Below are 22,002 nucleotides of genomic sequence, written 5' to 3' on the forward strand. Positions count from 1 at the left end.
CAGATTACAAATCTAAGAACAGTTATGGAACTGATAAATGACGTAAACGGTTTGTCGATATAAGATGCTCACATACGCATTGATGTGATAAACACAAGCCTCCACACGGCTGTGTCTTTATATAAAGTGCATGCATTCATATAATGATTGATCTACAAGTGTGTGTCTGTGTATAGACACACACACACACACACACACATGCATACATACATACATACATACATACATATATACATACAGAGACAGAGAGAGTCACTAAAACAGATATTATTACTATTTTCGTCAATGACATGATTATGAATATAATCAATATGGATATCAATGAAGACTGGCCATTTTCCTCACAGTTCATGACGCGACAAGTTCATGACCTGTAACAATTGTTAAAACGGAAGGACTGCATGCAAGTTTGGCCACTTACTTCCAATAATGGAAGCGTTTACCCGTAAATACATGCAGGAATGTGGGCGGAACAAGCTCCTGTTGTTGAACAGAACCAGAGAATGTTAACTTGACAGTCTGCATTGAGCCCCACAGCAGGACGCATGGAGAACCCCTTGTGTTGACAGAAAGGTGGGGAAATATGAGGTGTTTGGGTTCACAAACAGAGATACCTACACCCCTCTCACAAACAGAGGCACTTACACCCCTATTTCGTTTGAATACCATATGTACCGATCATGCGTTAAGCAAGACTGCGAAGCTGCGTAATATCATGAAATGGCGAGATATTTTTCAGCGGTTTAAGTTGTATTTCGAATTCATTGACATTATCAACCGTAGGATGGTTAACAGTGGTGTAAGCAGCTGATATTGAAACATGAATATACAGTGGTCTGTGGAGTGTCTGACAGAGTGAACGGTGCTTCACAGATTCAGCTTCAGTTTTGTATAATAATTTAATCAGGGCTGAATCAGTAATTGGAAAGTGGTATAGTAGTTAATTGTGTTGTTTTACGCCGCACTGAGCAGTATTGAAGCTCAGAACCAGACAGCTCAGTGATCAACAGCATGAGCATCGATCGACGCAATTTTGTCAGCTTTGTCAGCGAGCTTTACCAACCGATCTCCGTTAGTCGCCTCTTACGACAAGCGTGGGTTGCTGAAGATCGAGGTCTAGATTTTCGAAGCTCTCTTAGTGTCATACATTAACATTAGCCTATGACTATCTTAGCGCTAAAAGAACTTCGAAAGTCTTGGCCCAGGAACTCCACGGGTGGTAGTATATGGAAGGCAGTGGGGACATTGGGGATGCGGTAAAATGATGTCTTTCAAGGTCTGCGGGCTTCGTTTGTTGCCTGGAAGCAAAAGGTGTTCTCCTCGCGCAAAAATACCGGGTTCGCTTCCAGACATGGGCACAATGTGTGACATTTCATGCGTGATATTGCTGGAATATTGTATCGAAAAGCGGGTAAAATCAGACTCAATTAAATAGTATGTCTCAACAGTCATTGAGACCACCCAATACCCAATTTAGCCAAAACGTGTATTTGGGAACGAATGTCGGGAGGCCCGCGGGGTGATGCAGCAGTCGGGGTCACAGTGGGAAGTCGTCTGGAGATTCGTCCCCCGCTGCGTGCCTGACGCTGCCCCGGCCGACGTTGTCAGATGTTGCCGACTGATGTTGACTTTAACACGGAAATTACATAACGCACGTCGTGGTGTCTTGGCGTGAGAGATCGGATTCTTCACGTCCGCGTGTGGCCCTAAAACATTTACACTTCTTCAGCTGGTCTTTCGTTATGTGTCCGAAATAAGATACATTACATAACTACATGGCCAGGAGACATGGAAACATTTTGTCCCTATATACTGAAGCAAAGAAATAAGGCTACAGCGTAAGATATGGTATGTAACCGATGTAGACAGGTACAGCGCGCTGAACACACCGGATGTTAGTCACACGTTGCAGTCCCATATTGCATAGTTGATTAATGTTACCTGATGTTAAGTGCTTGTGACAGAACACAGCGGGGAAATATTTCTTCTCAGATATTCTAACATTAGGCTCGAAGGTGTGAGTATATATGTGAAGTAAGAGTTGAGGTCACGAACTATGTGTGTTCATCTTACTAATTTCAAGAAGCACAATCGTATTTATTTATTTATTTGTTTGTTTGTTTGCTGAAACTATTCCAGTAAACGTACAATGTGTCTACTTGAATCAGAGTTCCCTTTACAAACAAAGTTACGCAATTAACGACATGTGTATTATAACAATCCTTTAATTTGAGCATTTTGGGGGCCATATGTTCCATCGTCTAATTTTATGACCGTCATTATCAAAGTCCCTCCGTCCGGATGCCAGTTACAACACCCGTGGAAGGGGACGCAACTCTTCTCCCTCTCCGGGAAGTCCTCGGGGTATCTTGTGCAATGAATTGTATCCAGAGTCAACGCAGGAGTGGTCAGACTGTAGTTTTAGACGCGTGAGTCGGGTGACCGTGTTTGTTGAGCATTTACCCGATCTTTCCGATAACGGGTAGAAAAGAGCGCTCCTGAAAGGTAAACAATTCCTTGTATTCTCATTGCCACTGAAGATTAGCAGCTTGTTTAAGTGACGTCACGGTGCTGTGTTCCAGTGTATTATAGACGTACATCTCAAGTAATCGACACTCAACAACATACACTGACCGTGCATGGCCATCCGCTTTACATATATACATATGGAAATTAATTAAGCAACACCAAATTCAAAGACACATAAAAACTTAACAAAGTTTAACGAAGTAATTTTGATGATTGATTATTCAATTTTGATGTATTGACATACAGCATGAGCTTTTCATGGGTTGATATGACGCGCGTGAAGCTTGCACAGCGCACGTGCATTGCTTTAACCTCAACTTTCGAAAAATGCACTTTTTCCCTGGGGTGTTTACAAGCGCAGGTTGTCGATTGCATTCGGTTTTTCATTCATTTCAATGTCATGGCACGTAGGAAATTATCAGAGGCCACTCGTTGGCAAATAATCGGCATGAGGAATGCTGGTATGTCTCTAAGACAAATCGGGACTCAAATCGGACGACATCATTCCATAATTTCAAAACTTTTGAAAAAATACCGGGCCACTAATGAAGTTAAAGACCTGCCTAGACCAGGAAGACCCAGGAAGACCACAGTCCGGGAGGACAGAGCTTTACTGAGACTTGTACGGCGCAGGTCCTTCGACTCGAGCTCTCGGTTGAGACAGGAGTGGCTTCCAGGGAGACCCATCTCGAACAGGACTGTTCGGAATCGTCTGAAAGCTGCAGGATACCGGGCAAGGAGGCCAATCAAGCGACCCAGACTGTCTCCAGCCCATAAGGCAGCCCGACTGGCCTGGTGTAATGACCGTTTGCACTGGAACATTGCCTCTTGGAGGAAGGTCCATTTCTCAGATGAGAGCCGGTTCTTGCTGCACATGGTGGACGGTCGTACTCGGGTCTGGAGGCAGAGGAACACAGCAATGGCTCCACGGAACATCCAGGAGACTGTGGCCTTTGGGGGAGGTTCCGTTATGGTATGGGGGTGCATTTCCATGAACTGCAAGTTGGATATCATTACCATCCGTGGCAACCTTAACGGTGTTCGTTACCAACAGGAGGTTCTTGACAGGGCTGTGGTACCTCATTTTGAGAACCATCCTCTGGCAACGAGACCCATATTTATGGACGACAATGCTAGACCTCACAGGGCGCATGCTGTAAATGATTTTTTGCGGCAAAATGCAATTGACAGAATTCCATGGCCTGCCATGAGCCCTGACCTCAACCCCATTGAACATTTGTGGGACTTTATTGGCCGTCGTGTGAGGCAGAGAGACCCACCAGTCCATAATCTCAACGAATTGACGGCTGCCCTGCATGAGGAGTGGAACAGGATCCCCCAGAATCAGATCCGGAGACTCATCCAAGGAATGAGGAGGCGTCTGGAATCGGTGGTGCGTGCGCAGGGAGGACACACTAGATATTGATGAAAGTCGGTGTGCAGACTCTCAGATGACTGTTCTTTCTTTCCATGTGACATTTGTGTTAATACACCTGACAACAACGTCTGTGGATGAATAGTAAATTGTGTCCATTTTTTCATGAATTTAAGACAGTTTTAAGAATTTGGATTTCGTTGCAATAAAGCAAAGTCTTGATACTTTTTCCCTTTAAGTTGTTTGTCAGAGATCGTCTGTTGAATAAAAAAGTGTCAAACTATATCAACCCGGCATATTTTGATTGTCAGAACACTTCAAAGTTGCTCCAATAGAAAAAATTGGGGTGTTGCTTGATTAATTTCCAGGTGTATATATTACACCAACAGAGATAACATTCTTCGCCTGGATATATTGCTGATTAAATTAACATTCCGTCTCCATATACAAGTGTACAGAAAAGGATGGATGCATGTTTTTTTTAATATTTCAGATGGAATGTGAAACTCTTTTTTGCAGTGCTTTGTTTAATTAACTGCAAAAATAACTCTGCTCTAGGTGTGGCATTATATGTCATAGTTTGGCCAGTCAGGTACATGGGTGGGTTTCACTTGCCTTGGGTGTGTTATCACATATCATGAAAACACAACGTGGATATTTTGTAAATCCGACGGCTAGGTTGTGTCGTCGCATATGTATTTTTTTAACTGTTTCGACACGTGAGGTGGATTATGTTTTCATTTCATTTTTAGGTTTTCTTTAGTTTTAGTCTATACTTAGTTTCATGCGTCGTTTAACACTGGGGTGGTGGTTTGTCCTGCAGGGTAGAATGTGTGGCGCGTTGTTTTCGTAAAATGCGTCAGTGAGTTGAGTTCTACGCTGCCATTAGCAATATTTAATCAATATTATGGCGAGAGGCACCAGAAGTGGGCTTCACACATTGTACCCGTGTGGGGAATCGAACCTGGGTTTTCGGCGTGACGAGTGGACACCATAAAAACTTGGCTACCCCAACGCCCCTTTAAAGGAAACATATACATGTAGTATGTATCTACATGTATATGTGTAAAATTTTTCCCAAATAGAACTGAACTATTATATGATTAGACATGACCTAAGTAAGCAAGAAACTGTTTGTGATATGTTCGCAATATTAAAAGGCTGAAATGCACGTTTCAACGTATCAGTTTTCACTTAAAGCTTTCGACAACAAACCCAGACTTAATACGTTTATCATTACAAAGTTGATGCAATAGGTTTATTTAGAGACACGTGTATTGTACCCCGATTATCCGACTAACCAATGTCAGCGTTATCTAGCCAGCACGTTTACAATTAGCCAGCCCCGAGCTATGCACGTTACAGGAAGTATTAGCTGAATGATGGTCATGATAGTGTTGTCAGCGTACGCCGAGGGCTGCCGAGGGCTGCTGAGGGCCACAACGCCTGAGGCCAAGGTCACAATTTTACTGCCTGGTATGATTCTGTCAAAGGGTTAATTGAATATTTAGTAAAATTAAGCACAGATTATGTTGGCGCATTACGTGTCAAACGTTGCTGAAATGAGGGGAAACTGAAACAGCTAATTAAGGCTTTGACAGAAAATTGTCGTACATAAACTTCCAGGGTCTAGATTTTCGAAGCTCTCTTACCGCAAAGGTACTCGAAAGTTGATGTTGATGTATGGCACTTACGACTATCTTAGCGCCAAGACAGCTTCGAAAATAAAGGCCCTGGGGCTCCTTTCACGAAGCAACCTTAACTAAGGTTAACCTTAACCCCCATTCTTTAACACTGCACTGAGGTTACCTTAATGACTTTCGATCACATTAGCGCTTTGTGAAAGGACTCCCTGTTCAATGAGTTTTTAAGGTAGTCATTCCTTCCAAGTTCTAGTTGTTATTTCTGCAGCAACCAATGTTGCAGGTCGTATCTCCTCGTAGTATGTAGGCGACTGTAGGACAAAACCCTCTGTGGACAAAACGCCCCTGGGACAAAAACGCCGAGGACAAGAGCCTCTTGGGACAAAACCCCATAAGGACGAAAACCCCAAATGAAGACCTGTGGACAAAACCCCCAAACATGTTTGAACTACTGAGTGATTTGCTTGAGTGACATGTTTTTATTGAATCAGTAATAGAGATTATAAGGGATAGGGATTAACAGGCTTCATAGAATAACTTAGTGTTTCGCTTATAAACATTATTGAGGATTAAACTCCATTAAAGCTTAATTAATCAACTTAGTATTTAGATATGAGGCAGAGTAGTGCTCAGATTGTTATGGACCCAGATTGTGCCAGTGCTCGTAACATGTAAGTGATATGGCTGAATCGACTGTGACTGATAAACAATCTTCATTATTCATTTGGAGCTTTTGGGGGTGTTGTCCTACTTGGTAGGGGTTTTTGTACCCGGGATTTTTTGTCCGTACACCTATGTAGACACTGACTGATGTGTCAGTGCATGGTACTCAGTACTACCTACACTTGCATAGGATGGGCGTTTCAGGAGTGCAATATGCCTTTATCTTTGCAAGTGTTCGAAAGATCTGACTGCACATGTTTTTGTCGGGTTAAGAGAGTGTATAATTTATTAGGTTCTTTTGCCGAAAGGCTAACGTGTCTGAAATGTACCTGCGGCCCAGTCGAAAATACGAAATGTCATAAGTGTAAGCTGTCAGCAGTCTTTAGGAGATTAGAAGTCTTATGTCGTAACTTCCTAACTGCAATTTAAAGTCGAAGGCAATTCAACAACAGTAGTTATCAGCTGGAAGACTTCCTTGAATTGCTCGGTTTAATAGTTTTACGAGACCAGACTAGCAAAATGAGTTTGCGTCGTCAGTATGACGAATTCACGTGCCTACAGCAATTTCAGAATCCCGTGGTTTTCTTGACTGTTTTCAGTAATATTTCGTGCACTGTATTCACGCTACTGGCATCGCGTATGGGATGTACGTCGGGATAAGGGTTATGGGTATGATATGATTGCAATCTCCACCTTAGCCCGCGGTCATGTACAAGGCGTCTCACCGCCCACCAAATGAGATCTTCCAGTCAGCGTCTTCTCTATTTCCGATTTATCGACACATCAAGAAGAGAAAAACGTGTCGTTTTGTGGCGGCGATTGTGATTGATTCGGCAATGAATGTTTCCGTTTTACCTCTAAATGTCAAACCGTAACTTTGGGTGTTTTAGAGCCACACCCACCAGATATAACGTTGGCGACTTTTTATGAGAAAGCATGTTTATGTTCGATATTTCCTTTTGCATAGTTTCAAACTCGTCACATTTACACACATACATCACAAAATCACATCTGAAGAACTTCAACACACGGTACCATTTATCGTCCCTGCGCGTTCTCTCTCTCTCTCTCTCTCTCTCTCTCTCTCTTTCATGCGTAATTATCTGTACGTATGAGCTTTTTTGCATAATGGTAGCTACGGCCCTATCGTGTGATGCACGTGCAGAGGAGCAGCGTAATTCTAACCGCGATCCAGTCTATTAAAATGCTATCATATTCATCATAGTGATGTACAGCGCAGTCTGCCTTTATGATACGCATCCCGGGCTTGTATTCCGCCACTGTGTCGCCTCTGTACCCACTTAATCAGCCTTGAAATTCACGATTACAATCTTGGAATCAGCAGATTTGTACCTGCCCGCAGAAGCAGCTTTCTTCCTTGACGAATCGCTGTAATCAGAGAATATGTGCGCGGAGTCGCAAGAGCTGCCTCATTTGTAGCCGACCTGATCCAAATAGTGGCGTGTACATGTTGTTACTTGATATCGCAGAAGATACGTCTTCACAAATGGCTACGTTTTTTTGCCTCGTTTCTTGTTAAGCAAACAGCCTATGTGTATGTCGGTTAATTTATCAAGCAGCGACAGTAAAATTTATGTGAACATATTTTGTGCTATCTTCCTTTCAAAATAATCGCTGTGATACATTGACGGTTTTCGAATTTATATATCATGAAGCGCCAGACTTTAGGCACGATGTTGCGATGATCTATTGTTACATAATCTTTTTTAACCGGACTCAAGCCCGTATCACCTGTGAGTGTATTTGTGAGTACACCGGCGAATAACACTGTCAGTAGACTACATATAACACGAAAGATGTGACGAAATATCGGGCAATAAAGTGTGACGTGACACCAAGAATATATCTTCCTGTTAAAATAGACGTCATATATGGCAAATCATCACTCGACATTCCCTATTACTAGCTTGTCCTGTAATGTCATCATGTGTAATGAATGCGCAAAAAAAGGACAAATGATCAGATAGATGCTTATGTGCTTGATATCTAAGTTCATATTGTCTTCACGAGAAACTACCCTTTCCTGTTTGGAGTGAGGGTAATGTGAGTGAGTGAGGATTTGTGGACCAGATTAGGCATGTTATAATTCGTCGTGTCATGCATATGTGTTTTATTCGACATATCGCTGTGGAACAAACTGTATGTGTCGAACTCGGACCATCAATATACCTTGTCCCACCCAGCCCTCTCTGAAGTTGAAGTTCACTCTGGATTCCGTGTCAGAAGAAAAAGTGTACGCATGGCCTCTAAGTCTCGCGATACACTACTTCCAATACTAAGTTGGTTCCTGGCTCCCTTTGCGCACGCTAGACGAGACGCAGCGTACCTCCGGTACCAGATTTCCGGTGAGAAGCCAATATTCAAGAACTGGTTCTGTTTCCAGTTTGTGCGACGGCCAAATATGACTTTACTAGACCGGACCAAGTGTGCATACATGCTTGGCTGTAACAGCTGTTGACAGTAGTAATACATGTCTATCTTAAGGATGGTTAGATCGAAAATTTGTTATTCCTGCAAGAATTATCGTAGGCTTACTGCCTACTGACAACCATGAGACCATTCGAAAAGATAGGAAACGTTGTTTGTCCCGCTATGGGCGAGCTGTCTAAGGCGCCAGGCTACTAAATCCAGCGAGCTTGGAGGTGCCGGGATCGAGCCCACCTGTGGCCGGGTGTGAAAAACTTTGGAGTCAACTTTGTGTGCAGACTCTTTCAGTGTCATCACAACCCCTATAGTGTGCAGTACACAACCCTGTACACTTAAAAGAACCCACGAATCCGTTGGTAGATGACCAGATGGTGGTCACACGAATACGTACAAACACCTAGTTGCGGACACAGCAACGTGCAGTAAACATGGACAAAGTATATATTTAATGACGAGTGCGTAGTGACGAGTGACCTGTGTAAGACTAATTTCAGTGGTCCCTTGTAGTTCGTTATAAAAGTATTTTAAAGTATATATATCCACCCAGCTGTGAATGGGTACCTCGTAAGGATGGGAAAGCCACATTAACTCGGTGCGCCTGGTAAGGCTGCAAGAGTTGTATGATCCCCAGGGAGTTGAGACTGAAAATACGATGTGCATTTGTTATGGACATCCAATGATCGAGGGGGACAAAGCGCCCTTGAGCAGTTGAACTAACTGGATATCGGCGCTATACAAATATCTAGTTGTATTGTACTAAAGTCTCGCGAAATGACCTATGTACGGGCCCTGTTCTAGCACGTGCCAAGGTGTTCCCTGAGTTGTTATAAGATACTGTACAGTATGTGTATATGTATTTTTATCGGATATGGACTTAAGCTCCTATATAGGCGTTATGATAGTTGTAGCGCTGTGCTGTCACTATGTGACTGCTTGTGATTGTATTACTTTTTATGATGTGAACATCTCAGGACGCTCATCGTTAAAATCCCAACAAGTGGGTGGGATGTGAAAATTACACATATCTGGGAACTTCAGAAACCGTGATCCATCCGTTTTACTTCCATATCTGATCAGTTTGATCAATATTGTGATGGTCATGGAAAAAATCTTGTTGAATGAAAAAGTTCTCATGCAAGTAGCATAGTATTCCTGGTATGATCTTTGCTCGACTACAGATAACACATCTCAGTACAAGATGGATATGCTATCAGGCTTGTGTGTATGTTAACAGTTTTATTTTTCCTGGAAACTTAAAGGGGTAATTGAATTTAAATCCCCTGTTTGAATTTTACTGCGATTAATCTTGAAGAGATCAGGGGTCAAGTGATTATTATGTACTCTCTTCTAGAGACGAAGGTATGGGGAGATGTCACAATCTGGTCGAGATAAGTGTCAGTTCTTGTGTTTGATGGGAGAAGGTCGTACCCGTGGCACGGGTCAGATCCTTATGGTATCGTCAGACCTCATCACTGTAACGTACTTTCTCAAGGCTGTCAACTACTGCATGGTGCTTCAGGTATAGAGTCGATCTCGGTCAGGGCGCTATTATCCACTATATCTAATCCAGTGTGTTGGCCTAAAGCTTAATGTGTTTACCTACAATGTTAACAAAGACGACGTACTATTGTTGCAATTAAATCGATATATCCGCTTTAACATCTACACCGAAGCGTCGCATCTATTGCGATAGAGAAGTTGACTATTGAGAAGAATGGTTTATCTTTATCATACGAGCACTTTACGAAGACAATCTTAGTGTTAGTCACTACCATATCCACACGTGGTGAAATTGATCTGGATCTAATACAACACTAGCGGATCATTCATCTGTGTTTGTTTCATTGTTTCATCGTTAAGGCATGTGATGCACTTTTGCTGAAAGTGACCTTGAAGTCGTCAGAAGATATTATCTTGATACTTGTAACTACCATTGGTTGTAGTGTAGAGATTTTTGTTACGAATAATGAGCGAACTCCATGTTGTCGAGGTACGTAGCGAACTGCGTTATATTGAAGACCAGGGTTCGATTCCCCACATGTGTACAATGAGTGCTTCCCATTTCTGGTGTCACCCATCAGGATATGGCTGGAATATGGCTAAAACCGGCGTTGAACAAACCTCACTCACTCACTCACTCATTAATGTAATAAGGGAATAGAAGATGAATTTCACGTTATACTTATATGTGAATGCTACAATAATCTAAGAACCTGTTATTTACCACAAATGTATAATCACAATCCGTCTACCTATAAATTCAAGCAATTACTGTCTTCCACATCATCTGAGTTATTGAATAGTCTTTGTAAATATTTATGTTTGAGCTTTGAGCTACGTCAGCGGTTGGTTAATGGATAGCACATTTGTATCCCATGGTGTCTGTTATGTTGTCATAAGCGTGTTTACAGTGTACTTGTGTATCATTCAACATACATATGTATGTATCTGTATAACTGTATATGGGCCGATGGCCTTCATACGAAATAAAAGACTTGACATTAAGTTAACGGGCTGCTGTAGCTCAACCATTGGTGATCGGCACCAGCAGTCCTGTGAAGAAGGTGTGCATAATTCCTGTTCTTCGATACAGACTTACATGATGTCAATGTCTGGCTGAAATGATTTGAAAAACGAGGTCCAGCTGTGTGTATTTCGTAACCCCAGTATCCGAATGGCGCATGTACGGCATGCGTGTTGGAATGCGCAATCTCTTAGAGTTACGAGTAACGTAAGTCAGTCTGAGTGAGTAGGCTTTACGACAGACACGCTAATTGGGTGGACTCATCCGAGTCTTGTCTGCATGTCCAGTAGGAATCATGTTGCAGGTTCATGATGAACCAGCGTTGCAGGTAGCATGGTCTCTTATATACGAAATCTGGAAAATCACTACCAAAACCCATATCCACTTACTGGCTTGTGTGACATATTTCCCGCTTCATTTTCAATTCATCTATTTAGGAATTTGAAATGATGGAAAACAAAATTTCTAAATATTTCCTACTTGGTGAAAGAAACATTGTTATTCTACAGGTCAAGTTAATGCATTCAGATAGTCCTTTGAATGCTGCTCTTTTTCCTGTCAAAGTAGAGTAAAGCTCGCCTTTGTGGTGGAAGATGTCAATCATTTCTTTTTAAAATTTCCAAATTATAACAGCTGCTGCTTTGATTTGATACTTTAAAATTCTAAAAGTTAATCTAGATATTAACACCATTTGTATGGCCACCTTATTCTGCTTCAAACTATAAATGAAAATATTTTAGACAACCCCATAAATCCATTGTCCATAGTAAGGGTTTCAAGGATGTGTCATGTCTCGCCTCTGTTCACTGCCCATTTGATGTATATTTTGTTCATGTAAGTTTCGGAAGCGGGCTTTGTTAGGTTGAATAACGTGTGTGCAACCCCTTTCAATACTGAATAAAATATGTTCAAACAAAACAACCTGTGCATCCATTGTGACGCGATCTTACGACACAATCTATCGTAACAAAATATATCGTTGCCCCTGGTCGAAACACATCTGTACAACCTTTTCCCGAGCATCGCCGTCTTGTGTTTGTTGAAAGTAGCAGTTCATAAGTAAATGACGTGAGAAGGGATGACGCGGTCAAGATCAGTAGCGTGTTTTGTTACACATGGCAAGGTGACGTCACGGTCTAGTAACTAACAATAACTGTGAACTTAAAGCAGTCAAAACGAAACTAATGTTAATCCATGAAAATACTTCGTCGCTATTCCCTCTACTAAGCCAGAAGCAGTCTGGGGTGTTATCTTGTGGGTTGTGAAATTAGGTGGGATGACAGACACCGAAGTGTGCGAGATGCTCCGTGAAGCTGGTATGGCGGGCGAGTCATTCCGCCTGCCGAATGGCAGGCCCATATGAATCACCAAGATTAACGACACAGGTGCGAATACCCCCACAAACTGCACTACAAGTCAGTCTGTAATTAGACTGGGAACTGTCTGCATATAAATGTACACGTTGGAAAAAAAGATGTAGGTCCACCAAACTTATTGTTTGTCAGATAAGAGTTGCATTGTGAAATGTATGATTGTAGTTTAACGCCGCACTCAGCAACATTCCGATCGGTTGTAAGTACCCGAGTCTGCACCGAAAACCCAGTGATCGATATCATGAACATCGGTCTCCGTACTGACTGGGATCAACCAGTTCAGCTAACGTGACAATCCGATCTCGTTAGCAGCCACCCTTTACGATAGCATGTGTTGATGAAGATCAGTTATAGCCCGCATCTTCATGGGGGATGTGTGGAATAAATAGCCAGTGATTACTATTGTTTTGTGTCAGTGGTCATTAATACGACTAAACGCTATTTGAAGATGGGCCCTAGAATCGTTTTCTTCACTATGAAACGCAGATGGGCTTTCAATAAGCTGAACGACATGCTTGCTGCCTATACTCGCTATCTGTTTCGGTCTAACAAATATGTTTCTTTTCACAATCTGAATGAGCGAGATATAGACTGTCTGTTATACAAATAGCTCTTTTTTAACAGGACACACCTTATTGGTGACATCGCAGTTATCCACGGTTTCTTTTATAAAGTCAAATTGCGGTGAAAGCAAGCCTAATGTCGAAGATTATAAGAGAAAATCTGTGAGTTTAGTTATTCATCGAGACTCTGTGAGAATGCTAAGAATCACAATGCTCTGGCGTACGTGTATTGTTAGCTAATTGTAACAGCCGTGGGAAGTTCCAGGTAGTTCGAGATGACAGAGCTCCGTTTCGGCGCTGCGATCATGTGCTGTTTCCATGTTCGGGTTCCACGAACCTCGCATGCTACATTTTGTTCTGTATACCATTGCTGATAGAACTCAGTCTATATGATAAACGAATATTCTGGCATAACAAGATATGGAATGTGGCTTCAAATTATAGACACTTGGCAATGGTACCAACCTTTGAGATAATCTGTGTTCCCAGATTAAGGGAATGTATACATAAGTGAGTCTTGTGTCAGTGTGAGTTATAAGAACCGAAACTTGAGATGAGAAGTTGTGCCATCTTAACCCATTTTCGAGGATTGTTTCTCGTATTGTCGATCATCTGCTTATCTTGCCCAAAGAAGATCTGTTATAAGACTACCATTAGCCTCTGGGTGACCTGTTTAACACGAGACGATAATCGACTGTCGCGTTGCCTGCGCTTCGTATGGCTTTTATGTTCTTGACGTTTCCACAAAATATGGACAGACGATCGTAATCATTCAGTTCACAAATTATTTTCGGAAGAGTCTATAGTTCGCCATTTCTCAGTAAACCAATTCTTGTAAAGTCGAGAACAGATCACAGTGACACTGGGGGTTTGTAGATCGTCTTTTTGGGAGGAGTGATTTTCAATTACTAACCGACAGCGTTGAGGAAAAGTTACAGTTCCCTAGATTAGTCGCCAAAACGCAACCAGTTCTCCTCATATTGCCCCCACATGGCGTATCAAACATGCTCACCCTTCCACGTGACCGTGACATCATGAGTTTGTATGTTGTTTTTTAACAACTCGTGAGTGAAGTTTGCCTCAAGTTGTTACAGCGCTGTGATTAGCTCTACTGGTAGGGGATTACCCGCGTGCTGGGATAGCGGCAGCAGTTACGTGCTGTGAAAACAGCCTCCCGTCCTAGAGGCCCAGACACAGATGTTGTGAGGGTGAGCGACAGCCAGACAAGGACATTGTAGACAAAAGGAATATATTCCCGGGGCCACAAGGAGCGGTCATTCGGAATTCTAGGACCTCACACCACACAGGTATGTCTAGACTCGTAGCCTTCCAGCTGTGGATGTTTAAAGTTTTATGTGGCAATTTTGTCTCCTCATTGACGTTTGTAGAATCATGTCGAGGTACATTGTGTAGAGGTCCCCGGGGATGGCCTAGGTAAGGGGCGTGTAGGGGTTCCGGGGGTAAGAGGAGAGAGACTGTTTCAATTAAAACGAATTACGGTTAGGTTGTGCAGTATTTTTGTTATGGACCAAATAAACCTCTAATCTATCTTCAGTAGAAGAAATAAGTATATTTATGTCTATGGTAGCCTAATTTTAGCCATCTAATATATTACAATGATCAAAAATATGATTTATGATGAGGACAGAATTTCTTCGTTTGTCATAAACAAGATTTACTCCTGTCTGAACATGTATATAAATACGCGGAGTCATCCTCAAGGATGTGGATCTTGGTGTGTCGCAATTTTATGGAACTGAACATAAGACGCAACAGGGCCTGATGCCGATCACAGTCAATAGATGGCCATTAGACGATGTCGTTATTGCCGTGTGTGAAACTAAAGCTGTTTCAAATATTTACCATCATTTTAGTTACAAGACAAGCAAGCTTTTGGAATCATGAATTTTCATGCCACTTGCCCCAAAGTCCCGGCTCTGAGGAACTGTACATGTGGCGTTACCTGAAAACGTTTCGTGTGGTGCACGCCCCTTTATTCACAGAATACTGCGTGTACACTGAATGGCTTCACAGGTCTTCAGTCAATGACATATCCAGTCAAGCGCCATCTCGGCACGTCTCTCTACTCTCTCTGTCAAGTACGTAATCTGTTGCGAATCAACGTATCTGGTTATCGACAGGATATACCTGCTGCGGGTGACGACTGCGATAGCAACGTTTGCGCTCTGCGATGAATGTACACAATGAAAAACACCAGGAGCGATGGTAGCCTTGTAGTTCAAGCATCCACCCATCACGCCGAGGGCCAGGGTTCGATTTCCACACAGGTACAATGCCCATTTCTGATGTCCCCGACGTGATATTGCTGAGGTATTGCCATGTAAGCGATGCAAAAAGTTTCTCATTGAATGGCATCTGCCCGTAGTCATGACGCTTTGCAACAGTGTTCAAAACTGCCTCTCTGACAACGCATCTGCAGTCAAAGTCTGTTGAAGGTGATTTAGGTGTATGTTTGTAGTAACGCACCCAGCTATAACGACTTGTCATAAAGTGTGTGGTAGGGCACGGTAAGCCATCACGTCATGTTGTGGGTGCAGGTGCACGTCGAACGTTAGACAAGATGGTAGGAATGTGCATATTAGGACATAACTGAGCTACGATCTACATGCGGTGAGATTATGACAGCATTAGCTCGCAGATCGTCCTGTGTAACGAACCACAGGTTAGTTAAACATCGACGTAAACACCCGCCTTATCAACTAGAGTTATCCCTGCAACGAATAAGAATGACGATATTACGAATTACGCAAATTTGGGAGGTTTTCCTGTATATTTACTTGCAGCAGGAGAATCGCCCCCGTTCCTGTACTGCATTATGATCTTTACCTTCATTCTATGATAAACACCCAGGACACACTTGCCCCCGTAGCTTCGAATTGGAATCTATCGATCCAATCCTGAATATATTATTTACACTAGGAATGCAGTTAAAAATAATTACCGAAACAGAATGGCCACAGGTGACTGAAATGAAGCAACTGATCCCAACAGTTACTAGAAACATGTACCCCCAGTAGCCGATAACATACACTTTAAAACATAGCTGGCTAACCTCTACTAGGGGCATGGATTAACGTCACTTTTACCAATGTTACAGCAATATCACGGATGGGGACACCAAAAATGGCCTTCACACATTGTACCCTTGTGGGGAATCGAACCCGGGTGTTCGGTGTGTCGAGCTAACGTATTAACCATTCGGCTACCTCACCGGTCCCCTTAACTACTGTCACTCGGACATCCCAAGCACGGTAGTACCAAACGTCTCCCTGTGTCAGTATTCCCCGTGTATCGGAGGGATCAAAGGACACTGGATGGCCGCCATGGCTGCTGGTGGAACTTGAAGTGCCATGTCGCCATATTCCTTCGTCAGGAATGAACTTAGGGATTGCTGGACACTTGTTTTGCTGCCCCAGACATGACATCGTTGTTTTTACAGGGATGGTACTTAATAACTCGATAGAAGGAGAGGGCGCTCTTACAGTCATGTCACATCGGTCTGCGAATGGTCGAACTGAAAAATCGGAAAAGTACCTGATAATGTGAACAACGACAGCACCTACTGAAACAGGTGTCGCTTCAGTCGGTCAGTCACGATCATTGGCCAATCGGCAGGGCAGATAGGTGCACGAACAGTTTGAATATTTCGCTACACTGGTAACTGAAGCTAACATTCTGATGCAAGTGTTCATCAAGGTGAAGAGTGAGTTTGGTTTTACGCCGCTTTTAGCAATATTCCAGCAATATCACGGCGGGGGACACCAGAAAATGGGCCTCACACATTGTACCCATGTGGGGTATCGAACATCAAGGTGAAGAAGACGATAGGTTGGGTTCAGTTTAGGAGACAAGACGTATTTGCTTTGTCGCTTTTGCATTGGTTTACGTTCAGTGAAATGCAAATAAATACCTTTAATTTGGACTTTAAAACTTTCACACAGTGTTTGCAGCGTCGCTGGACCGTCCACGGTGGTGTTGTCGCTTGTGTTGAATCTGTCAGCGTGCACACATGCATATGTTGTCATTTGGTGTAGGAGGTGCACGTCTTGAAGGACTCTACAGTACAAGGTGTAGTGATGTGAGGAGACGAGCCTGTTTACAGATGGTGAGTTTGCATTTACTTTAGCTTGTCTCAAACAAACAGAAACCACTGTAAGCTGTCATACTGTATGCAAGAAGGTAACACTTTGTTTATCACTGTGGAAACTGGGGTGAATGAGGCACAGATACTGATATCACTCACTCACTCACACACGCGCACGCGCAATGGATATGAAGCTCCTCAGCACCATCATAATATTCCAGTTACAATTCGGCTTTGTGTTTGAGGAAAATCCGATGCAATGCACTGGACTGTTTCAAGACCTTGGGAAAATGGAGGCCGAGTGAAGTAGCCGAGTGGTTAAAGCGTTCGCTTGTCGTGCCGAAGACCCAGGTTTGATTCCCCATACGGGTAGAAACATTTCTGGTGTCCCCCTCCGTGATATTGCTGGAACAGTGCTAAAAGCGGCGTGGAACCACTCTCTTTCACACTCATGTGTCTCTCATTGAGAAGATTACATGAAATATGTAAGTTTATGTCGTTTCTTACATGAATATCCGGATGCACCAACTCAGTTTATTTATCCAGTAACGGAAGATGTTCCATAGCGTCTCGATGTCCAATCTTCTTCCCATCTGCATCCCCTCGGCACCCTCCCTCTGCGTCCACCTATGTGTTTTCTATGTATTTATCAACCTAAGAAGACTGAGCTCACGGGACATGAATATACTATATGTCTAGAACAACAGAAGGCTGATCGATTGTGTGTATCTGGAGTCAGTAACGACGAGCATGGTGTATTAATTACACGTGCCTTCTGTGCAACGGCAGTGTGTGCCCTTGCAACGCAGCGGCACCCAAGTATATGTGTTCTGTGACAATCTCCAACAGAGCAGCCTTGTAATATGAAGACTTCAAGTAGTCGTTGCGTTGACAGATGAGTAGTTTTGAACGATAGGCCTGCCCGAATTGATGTCTTAGAAACCGGACAGGGATAACCCGCTGGGAATACGGTTTGTAGTCCGTCGGTGTCGCCCGGAAAACCGCATCTGAATGAATGACATGCAAGACTTGTTTCGCGACACTTAACGCCGAGTTACACGCTTCGCTTGACTGAGTCGAGGGGATATATGTGTGCGGGTCGTTGAAACACGACCACTTGTGTGTTTACAGCCTGAAAGGTAGGTCACAATAGACGTTTGGTCGAATTTAGGGATACTTTTAAATACAGCTTAAATATTGTTCGTGCGAACTGTTTTAAGTAAATCTAATAGACTTCACATGGTACCGCGAGAGAAACTGTCGTCTGCTTCATCTATATATATATATATATATATATATATATATATATATATATATATATATATATATATCATGATGCCTACGTACACGGATTTGATTTCGTTGTAGAAACATAATATGACAACATTTAATAAATGTTGGAATTCATCTTAAGATGTCGATTTAATTTTCAAATAAGAAGCTCTTTTATTTGAATTTTTTAATTTGAAATGTGACATTTCTAAACATTCCAGAAATGTGTAGAATATAAGAATGTTGGTCTAAGTGTGCTAAAATATTCAAGAAATTCAAGTACGGTGCCAGAAGATTAGGTATGAGTTCAAAGTTTTGATACAAGATTTACAGTTTTCAACCAGCCGTCCGTATTGTAGGTCTGTCGACTTGTAACAAGCCATTACGATGTCTTAGGACTGGATTTTATCGGGGTCATTAGAAAGATAATTACAGGTACATTTGCGTGTGCCAGAGCGTCGAATATATATCAACAGAATATATTATCCTTTAATCAAGAACACAGTCTAGTGTCTCCCCAGTATGTGTAAACCCCCACTCCTGTAGTGTGGGTTTCAGTAGGGTGCAGTAGTTAACCCGATACTTGGACGAGTCGTTCAGCGGTCTAGTCAGGTCCACAATATTCTACTACACTTACTCATAAACACAGTCAATCAGGGCATTTATTCGCAGACAGGTATTTTGGCCCGTGATTCATGTATGTAGATCTGTTTTATTAAAGATTTGTGGCTGACGTGTTCTCGATTTGTATATAATTGTGTGTGAGAGATATCAAGTGGCTTGTTTCTTAACCATAGACCCTTTCAAATCCGGATGCCGAGCGGGGATCCTTCTTTCCCATGGCCTTCATGTGTAGATTTAGGGTATGGTGTGGGCTACTCCCTGTCGCCTCCCGTCCTCAACAACGAATCTCTGAATTATTTTGACGTACCGTCATATAGCTGGAACATTGCAGAGTGCGGCATAAAACTAAACTCGCTCACTCTTTTCACGCAGCATTCGGAACCACTATTTAGTGAACTAACGCTGTTTTAGCCAGGCAAATGTGGTGACTTGTAGAATGAGACGTCAAATGCACTCGTTTTGGTGATCCAGATTTGTGGTGGGATGGACTTTGTTCAGACCTTGGTCCTCCCGGTGTTTTATGACATAGTACATTGTTTGCTGCATTTCATTCATCAGGTTTCATGTTAGTTTAGGACAAGTAACGTGCTTAAACAAGCAAAGCCAGCTTCACTGGTCAACTGTCAGTCGTATCTCATCACAAGTACGCCAGGTTGATCTCTACTCATGGTAAACATTGTCTCCACTTCCTTGCCTCGTTCATACATGTATCTCCTAACCTTTAACTTTGTGGGACTCAGTACCTATATACAAACTTGAAGGTTAAACTTGGAAACATTTTTAGTCCTTGTCATGCTTATCCGTAATGAATACAGACTCCCAGTAAGGAGATCATTGAAGAGCAACACAATAGATCCATTATCCCAGCAAAACATGTTTCATTACCTGTATTTAGATATACTGAAAATGTTGGTCCTGTTTCTGGGGCACAGCTCAAAGTATGTAAACCATCTTATGTCAATTTTCGCTGTAGAAATCAGTGTAGTGGAGAAATAGTACATTTGATGATTTGAAATATTCTAATTATATATTTAGTTTCATTTTGTATGTCTTCATGTCTTTTTTTTTATTCGAGCAGAACTGTGTCAAGTGGGGCATTGGTGTCTTTTGATGATTTTGAATTGTAACATCACAGAACTGTATTACATTTTTCTTCACTAAACTCTATCTTATCTGCTGACAATGGACCAAAAGTGGGGTACACGTAACCAAGCTGTGTCATCAATTGCCTCAAATGAGGGGTGTGTGTGTGGGTGGGGTGGGGGTGGGGGACTACATGTATTGGTTAAAACCTCCACCAATTGTCAAGACGTGGTTTAGTAAGACACTTTAAGTACAGGGCCCTTATTCTAGATATGTTCGTAGCCCTAAGAATTCTTAACTTTCATTGTAGCCAATGTGTTAAGAATGGGTTTAAGACGTTCATAGGGCTACGAACGTTTCGATAATAGCTAGTCTTGTTTCTGACATCATTTCCTGAGGAGACACTAAGTTTTTATTACTCAGTTGCAACAGTAGGTGCATGTGCAGACACATGTATGCTGGTATATTTAGAGTGATATATTGAAGCGTTGTCATGTTTTGTTAGCTGACCTCAAATCATAAATCCATACATCATGGTCGTGAGTGAGTGAGTTTAGTTTACTTTTATGCCACTTTTAGCAATATTCCAGCAAGTGTCGTGGCTGGAGACACCAGAAATGGGCCTCACACGTTGTACCTCTGTGGGGAATCGAACCCGGGTCTTTAGCATGATGAGCAAACACTTTAATCACAAAGCTACCCTGCCACACCATGTTCATGAATCCCACTTGTACATGTGAGACTCACCTTGTTCACGGCAAGTTTATCAATGTTCAATGCGGCTGCCTGTAAAGCTATATTTACACAAGGTATGTGAGCGTTATGTAGATCTATATGCACTACCGAATTCCTCAAAGAGTTTTGAGATAGTTCAGTGACACATGTTAACCACATGTGAACCCTTTTTGCAGTTCTGGTAAACATCTTGGTCGATTTAAAACAGCAATTCTAAAGGTGAAATGTGAGTTAAAAGGTCAAATAGTTACTGTTAAGTGCCCAAACATTTATTTTTAAAGTGTCTTTTATGTACCTCGGCAAACATATCCTTGTGAGGGCGGTTATATTAAGGAACATTTTAGTGTATGCTCCTTTGAAGTTTAAAAAGATTTTTTCCTAACTGGATTTGTTTTTTATTGTTAGATTTGAATTAGAATGTTGACTGCTTCTCTGTGGTGGATATAGCAGATTAAATGTGCCTTTGGGCAGTTCAACCATTATGACATTTGTCTTCTGTCTGCACGTTCAATATGTGCAAGAGATATCTTCAATATTGACAGACATACTGTCTCTTTAGCCCATAAGCCAAATACAGTGTCAGCTGCTTTTCTGAAACTTGATATTTGTGACCACCAAATGTTGTTGACGTTAACTGTCGCGTGGCTGTGTTTGGAGAAAAGTACAATTGTTTTGTGTGATGTGTTCACAGTGGTGTTTACACCATGGCATGACCGACATTCCTACAGATCTTCCCAGTTGTCAATAAGGTGCTTTTGGGACCTCTTGTCTCTGTCATTATCTTCAAACACAGCAGAGAATGTTTATGTGACCAACCCTGTGTTTTGTCTGCTGCAAAGCGAAGGAATAAAATTGTAGGATCACCCCTACACAAATCCAAGTGAGACTAGGTCCTTGGTACCTCAGGATATTGCTGGAATATTGCTAAAAGCAGCATAGAAAACCCAGTTCACTCATCCATAGTTGTGTAGAGCTTACTAAACACTGTATGGATGGCTACGTAAACTAGTGCTTACTCTCTAGGTCCAAATAGATCATTTTGGTAGATACAAATTACTCTATTTA

The 22,002-nt window shown here is 42.2% G+C and overlaps 1 protein-coding gene across 3 annotated transcripts in view; it reads left to right on the plus strand.

Moving 5' to 3' along the window:
• LOC137281467 (uncharacterized) overlaps window positions 1–22,002 on the plus strand; it is a 41,924-nt gene that overhangs the window by 906 nt on the left and 19,016 nt on the right. Inside the window, exon 1 of one of the 3 annotated variants that reach the window (XM_067812711.1) lies at window positions 2,354–2,505. The exons of 1 other annotated variant lie outside the window; for it this stretch is intronic. The gene's annotated coding sequence lies outside the window, so the exon portion shown is untranslated. Of the gene's footprint in view, window positions 1–2,353; window positions 2,506–14,079; window positions 14,426–22,002 lie in introns of those variants that run through there. One more of the 3 variants, XM_067812709.1, reaches the window with a different exon arrangement.

The sequence above is a fragment of the Haliotis asinina genome, chromosome 4 (genome assembly GCF_037392515.1).
Source record: "Haliotis asinina isolate JCU_RB_2024 chromosome 4, JCU_Hal_asi_v2, whole genome shotgun sequence".
NCBI lineage: Eukaryota > Metazoa > Mollusca > Gastropoda > Lepetellida > Haliotidae > Haliotis > Haliotis asinina.